Here is a 17,595-nt window from a genome sequence, read left to right on the forward strand (position 1 = left end):
CGCACGAATTCCAAAAGGGGCGGCAACAGAGGCCTGACGGGACAGAATAGAGGAGAGCGGATTTCTCTCTGTTTTGGCTCCCTTCATTGGCTTCCTGTTAAATCCAGAATTCAAAATCCTGCTCTTCACATACAAGGTCTTAAATAATCAGGCCCCATCTTATCTTAATGACCTTGTAGTACCATATCACCCTATTAGAGCACTTCGCTCTCACACTGCAGGCCTACTTGTTGTTCCTAGAGTATTTAAAAGTAGAATGGGAGGCAGAGCCTTCAGTTTTCAGGCCCCTCTTCTGTGGAACCAGCTTCCAGTTTGGATTCGGGAGACAGACACTATCTCTACTCTATCTCTACTTTTAAGATTAATCTCATAGTTCCATTAAAAGTGTTGAATTTGACTGTTTGATGTTCTTTATGATCTCTGGCACCAGTTCATCTGTAGGCTGAGCTCAGTCCATCCATTTAGTGAAAAGATGTTTAAAGGTCTCCTTGTTCTGTGAGCGTGCACAGATCCTGAAGCAGAAATCCTGGGTTACAGAGAAATGATCATCACTGTGATGATGCTCATCATCTCTGACTGGGATTTGAGGTTTTGTCAAAGCAGCAAAGAAAGCCAGGCTATGTTGGACTGGGTGTGGAAGCAGCTCCCAGTTTGAGTTCAGGAGACAGACGCCCCCTCTACTTTGAAGATCAGCTTCAAACTTTCCTTTTTGCTAAAGCATGTAGTTAGGGCTGGACCAGGTGACCCCGAATCCTCCCTTAGTTATGCTGCAATAGACGTAGGCTGCCGGGGGATTCCCATGATGCATTGAGTTTTTCCTTTCCAGTTACCTTTCTCGCTCATTATGTATTAACAGACCTCTCTGCATCGAATCATATCTGTTATTAACCTCTGTCTCTCTTCCACAGCATGTCTTTATCCTGTCTTCCTTCTCTCACCCCAACCGGTTGCAGCAGATGGCCCTGCCCCTCCCTGAGCCTGGTTCTGCTGGAGGTTTCTTCCTGTTAAAAGGGAGTTTTTCCTTCCCACTGTCGCCAAAGTGCTTGCTCATAGGGGTCATATGATTGTTGGGTTTTTCTCTGTATCTATGAAGTGCCTTGAGGTGACTTTTGTTGTGATTTGGCGCTATATAAATAAAATTGACTTGCATTGTTAGTATCTCAGACAAAATCTCGTCTGTGTTCTGGAGCTTATCTTCTTGTTCAGCAACCCTGGTTTCCACATTGTTAAGCCGCGCATTGGCTTTATCCAACTCACCCCTTATTTCCCAACGCCTCTCAGTTCTTTCAGTATCAGCGTCAAACTTGCTGGGTCAACCTCATCTTCTGTCCCAGAATCCTCACAGCTAGGAGTGGGAGAGTGGCCTCGGCTAGCCCCATAGGGGCTAACGTTAGCCCCTTCTGTTAGCTGCACATTGTCATCTTCCACGTTTTCAAACGTTAACTTCTTAGATCTTTTGTTCTTTCTAGACGTCATTTAGGCCCCTTTTTCCTCTTTATGTGCACTTAGATAGTGTATTAATTTACTTGGGGCAGTTTTAATAAGTTTCAGTCGAGAGCTCTCTTACTAGGTTGCCAACCCCACGAGCGCCGGAACCGGAAGCCTTGAATAAAATGTTTAATTGGTTCATTTAAAAAAAACAAAATGTCAATTGATCTGACCTCAGAGTATTTAGTTTACAGTTTAAACTTTGTAGTCCAGCAGACAGAATCTTCACTCCTGAATCTTGCACATTTTTGATACTCAGGTCCAGCTCCGTCAGAGTAGAGCACTGAGAGCTGAGCATTGAGGACACAGCTTCACAGTTTTCCGCTAAAAGTTCACAGACGTTGAGTCTGAAAATGAAAACATGAACAAAGACTGATGTTAAAGTGTAATCAGGGTGCAATAACTAATCTTATATTTTAAGAATCCTTGTTGCTTTATGCTGAGCAGATGTGGTATGAAACAACAATAAATTGATCAAGTTTACCTCTACTGTTTAAATTGCTGGATTTATTTTCTCAGTTAAAAACAAAACAAACAAACAAAAGAAAAAAGAATACAAATCGGTCAGACCTCAGAATATTCAGTTTGGCTTGTGGGCTCTCCACTGCAGCAGACAGAAGCTTTACTGCTGAATCATTCAGACTGTTGGTACTCAGGTCCAGCTCTCTCAGACTAGAGGACTGGGAACTGACAACTGACAACAAATCTTTACAGCCTTCCTCTGACAGGTTACAGCTGCTCAGCCTGAAAAAAATAACAAGAACAACAAAACAATAATATTTATTATCAAATAAAATCTCTTTATATGTTGAACCTAAGTAATCAAATGTGTACAAATGAGTACACTACAATGCACAATTAAATAAAAAAATGTTCAAGAATTTAAGTATAACAGAAGAAAAATATTTCAAATTAAACACAATTATTCCAATGTATGTAAATGGAAACCAGTGAAGAGCAGGTTGATTTAGTGACAGTAGTTCAGTGTCTGCTGGCACAGGCCTGTGAGTACTGCAGTATTACAGTTACTACAGTACTGCTGGTCACTTTATTAATTCTAATATGTGTGATTACTGTAAATGTACTTATAAATAATGTATCACATCCTGGACTCTCGTTTCATTTTCTGTCTAAAAGCTGCTTTGGCTCATTCCCCTTTAAAGCCTTTAAAGGAATCTGGAGAACTGGTGCCAGAGGAACAACCTCCTAAACGTCAGTAAGACAAAGGAGCTGATAGTGGACTTCAGCACTAAGCAGGAGAGGAACTACCAGACCCCTGTCATAAACGAGTGCCCAGTGGAGAGAGTGGACAGCTTCAAATACCTCGGAGTTCACATCACGCAGGACCTGTCATGGTCCTGTCACATCAACACCGTGGTGAAAAAGGCCCGTCAGCGTCTCTACCACCTCAGACGCTTGAGAGACTTCCAACTGCCCTCCAAGGTGCTCAGGAACTTTTACTCGTGCACCATAGAGAGCATCCTGATGGGAAACATCTTAACCTGGTTAGGGAACAGCACCATGCAGGACAGACGAGCTCTACAGAGGGTTGTGCGATCAGCTGAGCGCACCATCCGCTCCGAGCTCCCTGACCTGCACTCAATCTACAGCAGGCGGTGCTGGACCAAGGCCAGGAAGATCGTGAAGGACCTCAGCCATCCCAACAACAGACTGTTCTCTCTGTTGAGGTCAGGAAAGCGATTCCGCTCCCTGAAGACCAACACAGAGAGACTGAGGAGGAGCTTCTTCCCGCAGGCGATACGGTCTCTCAATCACACCACCACACAGTACTGACCCACACATACAGTTCTTACACACACTGGACATTCTGGACATTGTTTTCACTTCATTACTTAAATCACGCTGCTGTTATTGTGTATATGCTGCTGTTATTGTGTATATATTTATTTATATTTCTTCATACATTCTTATATAGTTCTATATTGTGTATTTTGTTGTACAGTTATTTTATTTTCAACTTTAATTTATATATTTTATCTTATTCTCCCAGTTAAATTTACCCTTCATTCTAATTTGTGTTGTACAGTTATTTCATTTTTAACCTTAATTTATATTTTATTCCTTCCTAGTTAAATTTACCCTTTTTAATTTTTCATATTTATTTCCTATCTTATTCATAGCCTTTTCCTTTGTTGTTTTCTTTAGGTCACGAGCAGTTGTCCAAGCATTTCACTACATACCGTACTGTGTATGACTGTGTACGTGACAAATAAAATTTGAATTTGAATTTGAATTTGAAGCCCCGCTCTCCCTAAAGGCCAACTTTATTTTGATTGGATGACTTCATAAAGCACGCTGAAAGGCAGTAGCCAGTTATCATGAGCTCCATCTCCTCAACCTTCTGGTTTAGAAATTATAAGAAACTGTATACCTCATAAAAACCCGTCTTGATCCATGCTCAATCATCCAGGTTAGTAAATCCCAAAAGTTGATTCTGTTCATCTGGACGTAGCGCTTTCATTGGGAGAAACGTTTCGTCACTCATCCACGTAACTTCTTCAGTCTTAGCTGACATCTGGTTTCCAACCCTATAAAAAGTACATTTGCATAATGACTGAAACCAGCCCACTGAAGGAACAATAGGCTGGGAGGTCAATTCCTTGACCATTAGGTTTCAGTCATTATGCAGATGTACTTTTTATAAGATTGGGGAAAGCTGCAGTCAGCTGAGCCTGAAGAAGTCACCTTGATGAGCAGTGTTGGGTAAGTTACTTTAAAATAGTAACTTATCTACATTACTAGTTACTTCTCTCAAAAGTAACTCAGTTACTTCAAGTTACTTGTTACTTTCAAAGTAACTAGTTACTAGCTCCTCCTTGAATCGCTACCTTATCGTGGTGGAGGGGTTTGTGTGTCCCAGGGATCCCAGGGGCTATGTTGTCTGGGGGCTTTTGCCCCCTGGTAGGGTCTCCCATGACAAACTGGTCCTGGGTGAGGGACCAGACAAAGAGCGATTCAGAAGACCCCCATGAAGAGAATATCGAGGGAACAGTTTACCCTGCCCGGGATAGGGTTACCGGGGCCCCGCCCTGGAGCCAGACCCGGGGAGGGTGCCCGAGGGCGAGCGTCTGGTGGCCGGGCCTTAGTCCATGGGGCCCGGCCGGGCACAGCCCGAAGAGGAGACATGGGCCCATCCTCCCGCAGGCCCACCACCCGCAGGAGGCGCCATAGGGGTCGGGTGCATTGTGAGCCGGGTGGCGGCCAGGAGCGGAGGCCCTGGCGGACCGACCCCCGGCTGCCAAGACTGGCAATAGGGACATGGAATGTCACCTCTCTGGTGGGGAAGGAGCCTGAGTTGGTGCGTGAGGTTGAGAGGTACCGGCTAGATATAGTTGGGCTCACCTCTACGCATTGTCTGGGCTCTGGAACCAGTCTCCTGGAGAGGGGCTGGACTCTGTCTCAGTCTGGAGTTGCCCCTGGTGAGAGGCGGCGGGCTGGGGTGGGTATTCTTATATCCCCTCGGCTTGCTGCCGGTACGTTGGGGTTTTTCCCGGTGGACGAGAGGGTTTGCTCCCTGCGCCTTAGGGTCGGGGAACGGGTCCTGACTGTCATCTGCGCTTATGCGCCGGGTGGCAGTTCGGAGTACCCAGCCTTCTTAGAGTCCCTGGGGGGGGTGCTGGAAGGTGCTCCACCTGGAGACTCTGTTGTCCTGCTGGGAGACTTCAATGCTCACGTGGGGTAACGACAGCGAGACCTGGAGGGGCGTGATTGGGAGGAACGGCCTCCCTGATCTGAACCCGAGCGGTGCTTTGTTATTGGACTTCTGTGCTAATCACAGTTTGGCCATAACGAACACCCTGTTCGAACATAAGAGTGTTCATAAGTGCACGTGGCACCAGGATGCTCTAGGCCGTAGGTCGATGATCGATTTTGTAATCGTATCACCAGACCTGCGACCATATGTTCTGGACACTCGGGTAAAGAGAGGGGCTGAGCTGTCAACTGATCACCACCTGGTGGTGAGTTGGATCAGGTGGCGGGGGAGGACGCTGGACAGACCTGGTGCACCTAAACGCGTAGTGAGGGTGTGCTGGGAACGTCTAGCAGAGGCCCCAGTCCGCGAGATCTTCAACGCACACCTCCGGCAGAGCTTCAACAGCATTCCGAGGGAGACTGGGGACATTGAGTCCGAATGGACCATGTTCAGCGTCTCCATTGCCGAAGCTGCTGCATTGAGCTGCGGCCGCAAGGTGGTTGGTGCCTGCCGTGGTGGTAATCCCCGAACCAAATGGTGGACACCAGAGGTGAAGGGAGCCACCAGGCTGAAGAAGGAGGCCTATCGGGCTTGGTTAGCCTGTGGGACTCCGGAGGCAGCCGACAGGTATCGACAGGCCAAGCGGAATGCGGCTCGGGCAGTGGCTGAAGCAAAAACTCGGGTGTGGGAGGAGTTCGGAGAGGCCATGGAAAAAGACTTTCGGACTGCCTCGAAGAGATTCTGGCAAACCGTCAGGCGTCTCAGGAGGGGAAAGCGGTGCTCTACCTGCGCTGTGTATAGTGCTGGCGGAGCGCTGTTGACGTCGACTGAGAAAATTGTCGGGCGGTGGAAGGAATACTTCGAGGACCTCCTTAATCCCACTGACACGTCTTCCGAGGAGGAAGCAGAGTCTGGGGATGAGGGGTATGACCCGCCAATTTCCGGGGGCGAGGTCACTGAGGCAGTTAAACAACTCCTTGGTGGCAGAGCCCCTGGTGTTGATGAGGTCCGCCCCGAGTTCCTGAAGGCGCTGGACGTTGTAGGGCTGTCTTGGTTGACACGTCTCTGCAATGTTGCGTGGAGATCAGGGGCAGTGCCTGTGGACTGGCAGACCGGGGTGGTGGTCCCCATCTTTAAGAAGGGGGACCGGAGGGTGTGTTCCAACTACAGGGGGATCACACTCCTCAGCCTCCCTGGGAAAGTCTATGCCAGGGTGCTGGAGAGGAGAGTTCGTCCGCTAGTCGAACCTCGGATACAGGAGGAACAATGCGGTTTTCGTCCTGGTCGCGGAACACTGGACCAGCTCTTTATCCTCTCCAGGATACTTGAGGGTGCATGGGAGTTTGCCCAACCAGTCTACATGTGTTTTGTGGACCTGGAGAAGGCATTCGACCGTGTCCCTCGGGGTGTCCTGTGGGAGGTGTTGCGGGAGTATGGGGTGTCTGGCCCATTGCTACGGGCCATTCAATCCCTATACAACCGTTGCAAGAGCTTGGTTCGCATTGCCGGCAATAAGTCGGACTCGTTCCCGGTGGGTGATGGGCTCCGCCAGGGCTGCCCTTTGTCTCCGGTTCTGTTCATAATTTTTATGGACAGGATTTCTAGGCGCAGCCAAGTGGCGGAGGGCTTTCGCTTTGGTGGCCTCAGAATCTCATCTCTGATTTTTGCGGATGATGTGGTTCTGTTGGCTTCATCGGGTGAGGGCCTCCAGCTCGCACTGGAGCGGTTCGCAGCCGAGTGTGACGCAGCGGGAATGAGGATCAGCACCTCCAAATCTGAGGCCATGGTTCTCAGCCGGAAAAGGGTGGAGTGCCCACTCCGGGTCGGGGATGAGTTCCTGCCCCAAGTGGAGGAGTTCAAGTATCTCGGGGTCTTGTTCGCGAGTGATGGGAGAAGGGAGCCGGAGATCGACAGACGGATTGGGGCTGCGGCTGCAGTAATGCGGATGCTGCACCGGTCAGTCGTGGTGAAGAGGGAGCTGAGTGTAAAAGCGAAGCTCTCAATTTACCGGTCGATCTACGTCCCTACCCTCACCTATGGCCACGAGCTGTGGGTAGTGACCGAAAGAACGAGATCGCGGATACAAGCGGCAGAAATGAGCTTCCTCCGAAGGGTGGCTGGCCTCTCCCTTAGAGATAGGGTGAGAAGTTCGGCCATCCGGGAGGGGCTCAGAGTAGAGCAGCTGCTGCTCCACATCGAAAGGAACCAGCTGAGGTGGTTCGGGCATCTGGCAAGGATGCCCCCTGGGCGCCTCCTGGGCGAGGTGTTCCAGGCATGTCCCACCGGGAGGAGGCCCCGGGGCAGACCCAGGACACGCTGGAGAGATTATATCTCTCGGCTGGCCTGGGAACGCCTTGGTATTCCCCCGGACAAGCTGGAGGAGGTGGCTGGGGAGAGGGAGGTCTGGACCTCTTTGCTTAGGCTGCTACCCCCGCGACCCGACCTCGGATAAGCGGATGAAGATGGATGGATGGATGGATGGATGGATAGTTACTAGGGAAAGTAACTTTGGTTTTACTCAGAATTCTCTTGTTAATGTGTTGCTTCCATAACTTTGCCAGTCTTCTAGCTTGCCTACACTCAGAAAAATAAAGGTGCCAACTGGAACCAAAAGTGGTTCTTTAGACTGATGCCATAGAAGAACCTTTTTTGGTGCCACAAAGAACCTTTCAAACAATGGTTCTGTGAAGAACCATTTCTTTCAGTGGTTCATTGAAGAACCTTTAAAGGTGCCCCAAAGAACCATCAAGAAATGGTTCTTTGGGGCACCTTTAATGGTTTTTCAAAGAACCTTTTTAAAAATGGTTCTTTAAAGAACCATTTTTTAAAAAGTCCTTCAAATGGTTCTTTAAAAGAACCATTTTAGAGAACCTTTTTTGAGTGGTTCTTTAAAAAACCATTTTAAATCTTTCAAAATAAAATGCATCATAAATTGAATTTGAGTAGGGTAAAATAAATACGAGCACAGCAAAGACATATTAATGGTTTATTGTCATTTTGTAGTATACCAAAAGACAAAAAGGCATTTTAACCCTCAGCACAACATCACTACTAATACATGTCACATATTAGTGTTTTAAACAGTAATAATTAAATATATTGGCTATACTATAAATAAATATATATAAATACTATATCTACAGATAACACAACAAATAATACATGTATTGTTTAATTAATAAAACATCAGAAAGTGATAAAACACATTAGAAATAGCAATAGCTTCATAACAGACCAATAAATCAACACATTTTCATCAGCAGATGTTTGCATGTTCAGTAAAAACATTTCAACAACAAGTTTATGATTAAAATGATCAATGAACTTCAGCCTTACGCTATGTAATGTACTTTTCATGTTGTACTTATGGTCCTTTGTTAGTCCAGTTTAGGATAATGTCTCTGATGTATGTATCATATCAAATATGTCATATCAAAACAAGCCCACACCTGCAGTTGTTTCAGTTTTTCACTGGTGTTTCCTGTCAGCTGGTCAACCTCAGTCAGGCGGACATCCATATCAGCCAACCAAATGACAAGTTCCTCCCTTTGTGCTTCAAACCCCTCCCACTCTGAAACAAGGAGCTGAAAGAGAGAGAAAAGAGTCAATTATAAAGAAGAGAGAAAAGTGAAACCCTCCTCAGAAGGTCTGACTCGCATACCTGCAGTTGACCTGTGATGGACTCCAGTTTGGCGTTCACGTCATCCCTCGTCGATGCCAACAGCCGAGTCTGCAGGGTGCTCTGGAAGAGCTGAGTTAATGTTCGACTCCTCCTGGTCAGGCTCTCCAGCTGGATGACCCGAGGTCTCCCCTCTCACCGCTGCCTCTGAACACACAAACACAAATTGCATCTGAAGCAGGAGGTTCAGATTTTTTTTGCTATTCTTTTCTAAATCCAGGCTAGATCACGTGGAGGTATTTGGAAAACTTTTTTGGCCAGCGGACGACTGTTGTCTTGCAGAAAGTCAAATCAATCAAACATATGCGATACACAATCAATTCACAAGAACACATTGTAAAAAATAAGTCCAGTTCTTGCCTGATTTCAAGTGAAATCTGCATCAAAACAGGGTAAAATGAGTGTTTGCAGCAAATGTGAGCACAAAGCCTCACTTTGTACAAGCCTGCTATTACAGTTCTCCTCTATGCAGACGACTTTCCTGTTTTCAAGGCACAACTTGGATCTGCTGTACGAATCTTATGGATACACACTAAATGAAACGATAGATTCTGATCCCTCATCCTAATATGGTCCCAACATAGCAACAGCAATAATGCAAATGTTGAGGCTTCAAAATACAAAGTCCATAAACCAATGGCTGACGTGGGTTTTACCATAAGGGTGATAAATATACAGATTTCAGTCTGTCTTAGAGATTTGATGTTCATTTACCTGCAGATGCACTATACGTCCCTGCTCCATGGTTTTTCACAACATTTTGCACATCACTATTTAATACAGGAAGTACGTGAACTAAAACAAGTCATCGTTCTTTGTGAGAGGACCATATTAATGAAACAAACCTCAATGACATCATAGGGATCCCTAAAGATGCTCCTGCTGCTTCTCTTCCTCCTCATCCTAAGCTTCCTTCTCCTTGTCCTCAACTTCCATCCAATTGTAATTCAATCTAATTGTGTTTCTCCCTCCTCTTCCTCATTTTGTTGGAGCTGTGAACACAGTTAATGTGAATCTGGATTAATTTGTGCAAACAAGAAAAATCTACAGCTTTTTGGTCAGAGGTGCTCTTGTGATTTAAGCCGGGTAGAGTAGATTTATGTGTTGATGCTACCTGCTTCAGCTCTGGCTGCTGAGTGATATTTACACCCTGGCTGGATTACAAACTTTAACCATGTGCTGAACTTTGGCCCAGCGTTGATACCTCTTGTTAGTATAACGACCTCTTCTTAGCTTGTATGTATGATGTATGATGGTGGATAAATGAAATATACAAAAACATTTAACTATATTACAAAAGAACATCTATCTTGGAAACATCAAATGACCGGAGCATAACTTGTCAACTAGTCCGAAAATAAGTTATGCAGGAACAGTCAAAGACACACCTTCTCATGTTTGAAACCATTGTTTGAAAGGTTCTTTGTGGCACCAAAAAAGGTTCTTCTATGGCATCAGTCTAAAGAACCACGTTCTATTCATTTCTATATAATTCGATTAGACAATGAAGAGTTATCTAATCTAATTATTCATTCAAAACACTTATGCATAGCTGCATTTTATACAGCTCATACAGAATTCAAAGTACAGGTTCATGTGAGTATTTAATGTACGGCTCAGATCTACAGAATTTCAGAGTTTCTAGAGCAGACACAGAGCTCACGCCACAACAGGCTTCAGGCGCCATTTTAGTGACTTTAACAATATATTAAATTTTAATTTCGGTCTAGCTGACATTAGGTTATGTACGCAGCACGCAATTGAACCACATATTTTAGAAGCCAAAGGTTCAAATTAGCTGGGAGCACCTTCACTTAATTATAACAGTGGTTTTGTTAGGAAAACAGTTTCTGTATACCGGATACTAAATTGCGCTGACCTCAACGGCTAACGTATCTAGCTAATCGCTACTGTTAGCACAACATTAACAGCAAGCTACAAGGACGAGTAACAAAAACAAAACAGTAATAAGGTTTTAATGAAAATGTTTTACCTTTTCTAACAGTCCCAGAATCCAGAGCTTCAAAGTCCAGCAGGTACTGAAGACTGTTATCCGTTTCGCTGTCACCGTCCGTGAGCTTTTTTTCCCGAAAGGTCAAGGCCCGCCGCTCGCGCACTCTGTCTGCGCATGCGCATCCCAACGACTGACCCCCTCCGTCCGCTCCCGGGAGGTTATAGTATGACGTGTTCTGACGTCACTCTCTCTCTCTCCCTGTCATTTATTTGGCTCGAAACACATATTAACAATTGCTCAGTGATGAACAACTCACTCAAAAGGTGCAATGGCTGCTTCGACTTAAGAAAATTTTCGACTTACGAAAATTTTCGACTTACGAAAGACCCTCGGGAACGGATTAATTTTGTAAGTCGGGGTTCCACTGTATTCTAACTTTGTTCAATTAACACTTCAACATCTCATCAACAAATACTGAATTTTAGAGTGTGTGGGGTTAAAATGATGCCTGCTTAAAATGAAACTGAAGAAAAAATTTAAACTGAAAAATAATATTGTAACCGATACACAGATGATCTGTATAGCATACAGCTGTTCTTGTCACAAACAAGGATGCAGTGTATGGGCAGAAATCTGTGCCATCAGAAACTGCATTTGAATTAGAGATGGCACGATATCACTTTTTTATGTCCGATACCGATACCGATATCATGAATTTGGATATCTGCCGATACCGATATGAATCCGATATAGTGTTTTTTTAATCAATAAAACTGTTTTTTAATATCTTGCTGCATTTTGTATAAGTTCATACTCAAGTTTAAATAAACAACAGCACTAAAGCTATTCTGTTATACCTGTGTGTAAAAAGTACACTGCGCCCAAAATATTCATAGTTCAGCAACACTGATCAATCTAATAAACTTAAACCTGCTCCATCCTTCCTATTCTGGTATTTTAAAGAGTACTTAGCAGAAATATTAAGCAACCTAACTAATAGGGTTCCAACTACCAGCAAAAAAAAATAAAAAATACGGAACCACCCTCCACTTGATGGAGGGTGATGCTTAATCGATGTAATCAACTTTAATTTGATGCAGTGTGAAAAAAAAATGCACAGAAATAAATTATATTTTCAAGAATAATTAAATAGATTCAACATCTTTCTTCAACAGAATTGCAGACTGCACAGATGGTACTTTCCCAAAGGAAAAAAGTACTATAGCTTACTAGGGTATATTAGACTTAACAGTTACTATATACAGTAATGGACTTCTATACATTTCACATCAGATTAAAACTTTGGGTGTAAGATTCAGATAATTATTTATTAAAAGCTCGACATTTTAAATGAGAATAAGAAAGAAAGTATGTCTTTGTGCCCCCTTTTCCCTGTTAATGCCCTATCGGCCCCCCTGGCTAAACTTTGCTAGATCCGCCCCTGCACAGTTACCAGCGTCAGCTGTAGAAAAAGATCCTCGAGTAGAAAGTATTAAATAAATTCTAACAACAGCTGATCAAGCTTCAATGTGCTGCTGTTGTTCAGTCGCTGGTTTCCTATTTCTGGTGCAAAGTGGGCCAAAAGCAAAGAAGAGAGACGGACTCGCGACAGAAAAGCCGATCAGCTGATCGTTAAGCAGTTTCATGAAGTAGCGGCAGGAGAGAGAGAGAGAGAGAGAGAGAGAGAGAGGCACTTGCTCCATATATCGGTTGTTAAGCTTAAGGCGGGAATGCTTTACAAACATTCAGAGAGGAACTTACACACTTGCTTTACTCTCTCTCTGGGATAACTTCCTCGGAGATGAAATGCTGGTTTGGTAGCGAAACTACAAATACACACAGCCACTGTATCACGTGACCACACTGCTCCGACGTGCTACGGTTATGAGACGAGTTACGCCATGTCGCAAGTTTTGTGAGGTGCTTTTTTGATATTTAATGGATCGGATTACATTTTTTTATTTCTCGCTGATATCCGATCCAGTAATTTAGGTCAGTATCGGACCGATACCGATACGTAATATCGGATCGGTCCATCTCTAATTTGAATAAGTTAAATTTGAATTTGAATTGCTCAGATTGAATCTGAATTGTAACTTGAATAAATGCTTTTGAAAAATGAATTTGAATTAGTCTTTGAAATTGAATTTTATATTTTGAAAATGAATTCATTTGCTTTGAAATTGCATTTTATCCTTTAAAATTCAGCTCTCGAATAATTTCAGTTTCACTTCTCACCATTCAGTTTCAGTTCTACAATTCAATTTCAGTTCCAAAATTCAGTTTTTTGGAACTTACATCCGGTTCCGGTTCAAGCGCAGATTAATAGAACTACGTTTTACTAGCGGACCGAAAGTGTTACCGATGGGAATCTACAGCGTCTTGAGCTGAATTAAGACTTAAGAAGTCATTCGTCATGTCGATGACCAGCGGATAAACTCTCAGGTTGGTAATAAATGTATTACATGTATAAGAACAAGCGTCATGTCAACAAATGATAGCCGTAAGGTAACTTTTATGCTTATTGTAGCTGCTAGCTAAAAACGCTAATTTAGCATAGTTTGCCCTGAATTCAGCTTTGACAAACAAATATGATCGACTGTTTCTAGTAGAATTCCAAAGTTGTCATCGTGTACCCTCTCAGAGTACCCCCTGTATGCTTGCAGAGACCCTACAGTAGGGAAACATGCAAAACGGTGTCCAAACCTTTGTATTTTAGCTTTATTTATGTCTTGCACAGCATCCCAACTCTTTAGCTAACTTAATAACTTTAGCTAAAGTGAATAGTTAGTCTAATTCATTAGTGCAGCATTACTGGATCACCTCTGTTTGAAGTGATTAATGTAATCAACCAAAAGTACCCTGATGTATGAGTCTTTGTTTTCCAGGTGGGAGAGGTAGTAGTGAAGGGCAGCAGCAATGGTGTCTGATGTGGACCTGTTGGACGAGTAGGCACACTGCAGGGGTCCAGAGTGTCTGTGATGTTGCTCTGGATGTAGGTGGCAGATTTCTTTTCTCATGTATTAATCACATACTTAATCACATCACATTAGTTATAGTAATATCACTTTCTCACTGTACCATAGTAAGAGCACTCCTGTCACTAGTTTACATGCATGTGGAAAGTTACCACAGTGAGGCCGTTGTAATGGGAGACGTTAAACAGATAGTGAGACTCCTTCTGCTATCAGGGATGTAACTCTTTAGGTGACGGCCAAGCAGAAAACAAGGTCATAATTCTCTCTGTGAGGGAGGAGCTATAGCCCCCTGAGAGGGGCAACATGTGAGAGTCTGTGGATGTTTTTGTGTGTCTGTATATAAGATGTAAGGGCGGTGCCACAGAGATGGTCCTGGTGTTTCACTGGGATGCTCTCTCCACATTGCAATGTGTTTATTAAACCCACTTCAAATCAAGCTCACTGGGTGTGTTGCAGAGTATATAGTTAGTGCAGTTGTTGTGTTGTTTGTGTGTCAGTTCTACTACTAAGTGTCTGTAATGTCGGGTTCTGTTTAGTGGTTGAGAGGAGGCGGCAAAAACACTTAGCAGGATAGTCAAAAGAATACACACTCACACTGGCATTGGGAATTCCACAGTGTGTCCTTTAATGCACCTTAATGCACCTGCATCGTGACCTATGAACTTCTAACCTCTGCGATTTAATTGTACAGTTTGAATAACATGACTGAAAAAATCACCCAGTGTTTGCCCAGCTTAACGTAGACTGTTAAACTAAACAAGCTGCTTACACATAATAAACCCTGTCAGCCGCAGTATTGCCTTCTGTTTTAACAGTTAAAGCAGTAGAGACGAGCTGTTTGCATGTGCGTAGAACTCTAGCGTCATTAACCAGGCTAGCTGTTAGCTTATAGCTCACGCTAGCTAACCATCCATCCATCCATCCATCCATTCATCCATCTTCATCCGCTTTATCCGAGGCCGGGTCGTGGGGGCAGCAGCCTAAGCAAAGAGGCCCAGACCTCCCTCTCCCCCACCTCCTCCAGCTTATCCGGGGGAATACCAAGGCGTTCCCAGGCCAGCCGAGAGATATAATCTCTCCAGCGTGTCCTGGGTCTGCCCCGGGGCCTCCTCCCGGTGGGACATGCCTGGAACACCTCACCCAGGAGGCGCCCAGGGGGCATCCTTGTCAGATGCCCGAACCACCTCAGCTAACCAGCGAGCAGTTAAAAGGACAGCTGAAGCTGACCAAAACACCCACAAACTTATCTCACTACGACGTAGCGCAGAAAATATGACTCGCAGCTCGAGCTGGACACCGCTGCTGTAACATAAGACTGACATCCAGCTAACCACAGCTAAAAAGATATTTAGAAAACTTACCGTTTCCTCAGGTTACACGAGCTGAGTTGTTTCACGCTGAAAAGTTTTTTGGCTGAAGACATAGCTGTTCTTTTGTGCTGCTTTTAAGCGAAACATTCTTTGTATGTGAGGAAAATGCTGTTCACCTGTTCATCCTCTTCAGCTCCAGCGTAGACAACCGGCTCTGCCATGTTTTCATGTGTTTCTTCTTTCCGTGTGTCGCTACTTTGATACGCTTGGGCGGCTCTGCCCGCCACAGTTTCAAACTGGTCATGTGACTGCATGGCCACATCTGATTGGTAAAAAAGTTACCGGAAACTCCACTGGCGGCATGTAGGGCTGGGTATCGTCACTGATTTCTAGAATCGATTTAATTCCGATTCACAAGGTCCCGAATCGATTCGATCCATGATTCGATTAATTCGATTCGATTCGATTTAAATCTGGGAAATTTTGACAGTCAGAAATATTAGAATTCAGATCAGTACATTTAATATTTTGTATCAATAAAAAGGAAGTTGACACACGCAAGACTTTATAAAAGGTGTGAGCATCAAAGCAGAGGCCTTTGTGTCAAAGTAGCTGAGGATAAACAGAAAACATGAAGGTGATTTTCCTGGCCTGGGATTTTATAAAAATATTCTGCATTACATCAAAAACGAAAGAAACCATTAATCAACATATGAACATCACCTCTGAAGTTACAGAGGTTTTATTAGAGACATGTTAAGCGTTTTGCATTTTGAATAATTTTAAAAAGTTTAAATTTGTTCGGTATTGAACAGCAGAAATGAGGTTTTCTTTTCGGAAGAATGTAAAGGGAAAAAAAAAAACAGCGGCTGACAGCGCTGTAAACAACAGTGAGACTGGTGCGTAACAAGCAAGCGAATAATGAAGAAAGAGAAACTGTTCTTGAAGTACAGAGAGAGAGAGAGAGAGAGCAGGGGAGAGAGAGAGAGAGAGAGCTGTGCATCACGGTGGAAGCAAAACAGTAAAAGTCAGAGTGAATTCATGACGATGTTTATGTGAAGCGTTTGGATCTTCATTTGCTGCTGGTTTGGTCAATATTGTTTGGAGAGACATCAAACTAACAGCTTTAGAATCGGCGCATAAAGGGCATAAACACAAAGCGCGGACCCGACCTTGGAGAAAGGCGACATCTAACTGTTCTGATCCGCGGGTCGCGCTGTGTGTTTAGGTCTATGTGCAGAATTTGTGTTCCTGCTCTCATTTACTGTCTTAGCTGTTTTTGGTGGTTCTTGAAATTTTGTGAGATGTCACCTGAGATTCTGGCATTTCGGGCAAAATAAATTTATATTAAAAAAATCGATTCAGGATTTTAATGAATCGATTTTACGTTATCCAAGCCAGAATCGATTTTAATCGATGAATCGATTTAAAAACCCACCCCTAGCGGCATGTTATCTAATGTGTTAAACTAATTTTTAACAAGTAACGAGTCGAATTTTGGAAATGTAGCAGAGTCAAAGTACTGTTTCTTCTTCACAAATGTACTCAAGTAAAAGTAAAAAGTATCGTGCAAACGGGTACTTTAAAAGTACATTTTTTTCCAAAAACGTACTCAAGTAAATGTAACGGAGTAAATGTAACTCGTTACTACCCACCTCTGCAGACGGGCAAGTATACAGGTATATTATGAACAAATATACATATAAAGGAAACACTGTGAGGTAAACAGATCTACAGAGTGCTATGAAAATATCTACAGTAGTGGAAGCGTAGCTCTCTGAACAGACTGTAACAGTGTACACACTATAACAGAGACTACACCATGTCAGTGTCCTAAAACTACAGCAGTAACCAACGTGGTGAATGTTGATAATGAAAGGATCATGGTCACTGGGAGGAGGAGTGTAGAAGGGTTAGGTGAGTGTGGATGGAAAGGCTCAGCGGGGACTGAGTTCAGTAGGGTAACAGCTGTGGGGAAGAAGCTGTTCCTAAACCTGCTGGTTTTAGTCTGAAGGCTCCTGTAGCGCCTCCTGGAGGGGAGGAGGAGCTGGAAGAGTTTATTGGCAGTATGAGAGGAGTCCGAGAATGATGCATACTCGGCGTAGAAATCTCTTTTTGAGCGTTGTGTGATGGAGAACTTTGCTTTGTGTAATGTTATAAATACTTGGATAATCCTCAGAGTCTCTGGACTTTTACTTAGAGATATTATATTCAGTCCTGTGGATAGTTTATATTTAAAATATATTATCCTCTCTGGTTACTCTGGTATGAATGACTCTGAATCACTTTATGGTAATAACACACTATTGGCAAAAAAAAAACTGTGAAAGAATTCCAGATGACAAGTCTGTAGTTCGACATACAAGTGACGACCTTTGACCTTCATCAGTTTTTATTTAATTGTGTCAGAGAAACTCAAACGTGCTCTTCATGCAGCTGAGTACATTCAGTGTTTAAACGGAAGCTGTGCA

At 43.8% G+C, this 17,595-nt stretch overlaps 1 long non-coding RNA gene across 1 annotated transcript; it reads right to left on the reverse strand.

The window, feature by feature from the left end:
• Nucleotides 1–8,429: 8,429 nt before the first annotated feature.
• LOC120729359 lies at nt 8,430–11,120 on the reverse strand. The gene is made up of 3 exons (XR_005694915.1): nt 9,728–11,120; nt 8,865–9,029; nt 8,430–8,787 (listed from the first exon to the last, which is right to left on the reverse strand). It is a non-coding gene; the product is annotated as an uncharacterized LOC120729359 (long non-coding RNA).
• Nucleotides 11,121–17,595: the final 6,475 nt, after the last annotated feature.

The sequence above is a fragment of the Simochromis diagramma genome, unplaced genomic scaffold, assembly GCF_900408965.1.
Source record: "Simochromis diagramma unplaced genomic scaffold, fSimDia1.1 OVJJ01000295.1, whole genome shotgun sequence".
Classification (NCBI taxonomy): domain Eukaryota; kingdom Metazoa; phylum Chordata; class Actinopteri; order Cichliformes; family Cichlidae; genus Simochromis; species Simochromis diagramma.